At 43.5% G+C, this 4296-nt stretch overlaps 1 long non-coding RNA gene across 1 annotated transcript; it reads right to left on the bottom strand.

Annotated features, from left to right (window-relative positions):
* Nucleotides 1-306: 306 nt before the first annotated feature.
* Nucleotides 307-1846, bottom strand: LOC121834642. The gene is made up of 2 exons (XR_006077296.1): nucleotides 1466-1846; nucleotides 307-473 (listed from the first exon to the last, which is right to left on the bottom strand). It is a non-coding gene; the product is annotated as an uncharacterized LOC121834642 (long non-coding RNA).
* Nucleotides 1847-4296: the final 2450 nt, after the last annotated feature.

Below are 4296 nucleotides of genomic sequence, written 5' to 3'. Positions count from 1 at the left end.
AGCCCTATTGGAAAGACCAGTTTAAACTGGCAACCAGTTCAAACTGGTACCAGTTTCAAACTTGGATATTGCTCCAGTTTGACCAGTTTCATACTGGTTGAGCTGGTCACACTGGTCATGGTGGTTGAACTGGTCACACTGGTCATGGTGGTTGAACTGGTCACACTGGTCATACTGGTTGAACCGGTTGAACTGGTCATGGTGGTTGAACGTGTCATGGTGGTTCAACTGGTCACATTAACTTGTCACGCTGGTTCAACTAGTATGTACTTGCCGTTGAGTAAATAATTCCACTGTGAAATGGTATAAGGAATCACTGCCATTTTATTCTTTCGGAGCGACCCTCCTTCTGCCCTGCCTCGCAACATCAGGCAAGAAGTCTTTTAAGATGTCGCGGACTACCGTCTGGAGCTCCAGGATCGGGCGACGTTCAGGCTCTGGCTTCTTTGTCCTCTCATAGTACATCAGGCCACCTGGAGAAATTGTAAATATATCTGCGTTAAACAGCTGTGCAAGGAAGAAAAACTTTTTTTTTCTTTTTGTTGTAATTTCGCAAACATAATATATATAATTTAAAGGAACTGGAGGGCTTAATTCCCTGTAAATGTTTTGAAGCACTAGAAATGCACAACACAAAGACAGAATTTTTCTTTCCACCAATAGGTAAGCGCAATTCGAGAGCGACCATGCATGACAAGTATTGTCAAAATGTGATCGGTACATTCAGGTTGGTGTGGGCGTAACATCATTTGAAACTTACAAGTAGATCTATCAAGGTCAAAGCATATGGTTTTGAACTCTTAACTATATATATACATAGCATTGAAAAAAATTGCTTCTTTTTTAATGGATGAAATCTTAACGGTAATATGCCACGGAAGAATTAATAGGAACATTAAGATGAAGGACAGAACGGGCACATCCTTCACTTACTTTTAAATTAAGTCAGTGCAAGTCTACAAATCATATGGTAAACATTTTAACAAAAACATTCCACAAGTGGCTACAGTGGCAATTATAAACCTAGGTTGGCAGTACCAAAACACCTGGCCAAAGACACCAATCAACCTAAATTCAGATTGTAAAACATCCATGACCATGTAACTAATAATTTTAAGAGCTGATTTACAGGGAATATGTCTCCGTCTATTCCTGGAAATGTGTCCATCCATTCCCGAATACAGAGATTTAAAGGGCCTCTCCAATAATTTTTTGACTGGTCTGAAACTTGTGCCGAGAGTGACCGCAGGCAACGCAATAACACTGAGAAACTACCGCATTTACTTGAATCTAACTAAGGTCCAAAAATCGCATGTGCGCTACAAACGAGTGTGACCAAAACTGCGCTACCATATCGCCATCGATATTCCAAAATAGCCGCCCCCATTTACGCGCTAAGAAGCTGCGTAGCCAGCTCCTGTGTTTCTTTCATATCAGCGTGGAAGTTCCCACTGCACAGACCCACCGCGTTCACCATGATGCTGGATTCAAAAGAAAAGGGATATTGTACGCAGAGAGCGATGGAAATTGGGCCGCATCACGTGCGATGGGTGAAAGATGCATGGTGCACGATCCCGACTGCCAAGGTTATCAAGGCCTTCAAGAAGTGCGGAATTCCTAACGCTATGGACGGCACCGAAGATGAAATGCTTTGGGCCGTTGACAGCGATAAGGAGTTGTCCGACAACAATGACGAGTGATGCGTACTGTCCCACGAGCGCTGCACCAGACCGTCGCCATGATTACGACCTTGCCGGCGAGAGACAGCGCCGTTCATTTCATCGCAAGATTGAAGCATTCGGAATAAACCTTTGTTCCAAGTGAGAAAAAGTTTAATTTCTGTATTTAACCTACAAAATCTGGCGCGCGTAACAATCGAAGCCATGGCGTTTTTTCTTTTTTCGGACCTCGAGAAAAGGGTACACGTTACAATCGAGGGCGCGTTATATTCGAGTAAATACGGTAACCGCTTTGCAAAATAAAAATTATTCGGGACACTATAAGCAAACGAAATTTACAGAAGTGGGCCACTGCGTGACGTAAATGGAGATGCCAATGGTAGGCGCAAAACACGCGGCGGCTCCTCCGCTGACGGATCCACATCGTCGCTCTATAGTGACTCTAGCGTCAGCTATCCTTGATACAGTGGTGCCTTGTGTTTCTTTGCCGCAGAGCCGCTGGGCGGTGGGCGTGCCGCCTCTCAAAGCCGCGTACGCATCGCCGGCGCTCAGCTCGCCCCTCAGTGCTTGCATCCGTGCATCGTCCCTTCATCGTCGCCCCCCGCATGCCGCAACAACCGGGGTCCCCACTCACTGAGTCGAGTTTCGTAAAAGTGCATGAGAAGAGAGAGCACGTGTGTACAATGCGTCGTCTGCTAGTTTGGTTTCAGTTTCCGCGACATGAATGCCGCAGGGCGGCTCACATGTCGCAAAGAGCTTGTTTTTGTTGTTTTTGCGCTTTATTAAAGTACATTTAGTTTTTTCCTTAGTCTTAGAGCTCAATAAAAACAACTTTTATAAATAATTATGAGGTAAGAACATTCACACTTATTATTCCGTGCTCAGGAACAAACTATTGGTGGACCTGGCCAATCGGGAAGCCAGCTCCGTTAAAGTCATCTGCCACGCACGTTTAGCACCACACCGCGCCCACCATCGATACAACCATTCCGCACCTTGTCAAATGAAAATATGATGCACCATTCTTTTGCAGTTTTGTCTTTGTTCCCCAAACCACAGAAAAGGCAGGGAGCGCAAAAAAAAGCAGAAACATAATTATATTGTTGGAGGGGCCCTTTAAGCAAAAAAAAAAAAAAAAAGCAGAGGGATTGCATTTGCAAAGCTTTCACAAAACATAATGCAGCATGCATGGCCAAGATGGCAGCACATTTAGCTCTTGGGCAGAGGCCCAATATTGGGCACCGGTAGTTCTTTTTATCCTCTGGTTGTCTGGAATGTCCCAGTTAAATATAACCATGAAAGCTTGTTTTTTCTATTCTAGGAAATGTTCTTGGCTGTCGAATGTGTGTAAAAGGAAGCACATGGTGCCTGCAGGCAGATAGTCTTGGGTTATGGTAAGGTCTTACCAGTCACGCTGACATCGACACCGCCAACGCTAGTCGCCACCAATTTTATTTTGTTTGTGAGCACAAGTTCATTTATTAAATATTTAGTTGTCTAATACTTCAACCTTATTATTCCTGTTAGTTTTCCAAGTGAACCTCAATAAATTTATGGTTTTCCAAATAGTTTAAATTTAAAAAAGACTTGAACAAGGACAGGACATCACTCAACTCATTGTTTTTAAGACATTTACCAACTCTATCAACTTTCTACATTATTACATTATTTGTTGAAAGTTGACCTCTTTTCATTCTAATATATTTTGACACTCTATGCACTTACTTGCAAGGGCCATCATCTTTGCAGGTGTCACCGGCAGCTTTCCTTTCGCGCCCTCTTTCAGAAAGCGCCGGCTCGGCTCTCCGGTCACGCTGCGAGCACAGAGCTCAGCAGTAGAGTAGATCGTCCGGGAAAGGTCCTTTACGAAGCGTTGTTCCGGTAGCTTCGATACCAAATCATCAAGCTTAAGCTTGGGGACTTTTAGTCCACTGCCAAGGTGAACCTGCATTCAATAAGAATTTCCTTGTGAACACTATAATCTACTAATCTGGAAAACATTCCATCTAGTAGACTACCACAGTTTGGCAAAACAGTGAGTCTTAGTCACATTATCAAACCCAACGTTGAACTTCATAATGATACTGCCATATAACAAGATCATGTGCCGTTGCGGGTTAAGTGCACACGCCATTTTATTGTCACGAGTTTGCTTGGCCCTAAGTTTTAAAGAAAAGAGCCGAAACAAAGTTTTCCCGATATTCAAATAATGACAATAACTGACCCGCCTGCATGTTTATGTTTAAGAAATACAATGAATGCAAATAAATTCCAGGAGTATTAAGGGCACTGAAATTCTTTTTTCAAGGGTATTAGGTCTTCAAGGGGCTGTGCAAACTCTACGTGGATGTTGACAGCACTGTGGTGGTGTGCGGTGCTCCAACAAACGAAGACTTCGTGGTGTTGGTAGGTAGCAAAGAACCCACCGTGGACGCCGAGAATGAGAAAATCAATGAGGAAGAAGCCTTACACTACTTTTGAATGGGAAACCAGAGTCCTTAATAATGCTTTTGGTCATGAAACCTCCACCGAAGTTTGATACAGGAACAGAACCTCCTGTCAAAAGTAAGGACAAACCACCTATACTCTTGCTATCCTCCGTTTGCTTGACAATTTC

This window comes from Ixodes scapularis, unplaced genomic scaffold (assembly GCF_016920785.2).
Source record: "Ixodes scapularis isolate PalLabHiFi unplaced genomic scaffold, ASM1692078v2 ptg002055l_1__unscaffolded, whole genome shotgun sequence".
NCBI classification, from domain to species: Eukaryota; Metazoa; Arthropoda; class Arachnida; order Ixodida; family Ixodidae; genus Ixodes; species Ixodes scapularis.
The sequence above is the reverse complement of the archived record's forward strand: the minus strand, read 5'-3'. Positions and strand labels throughout refer to the sequence as shown.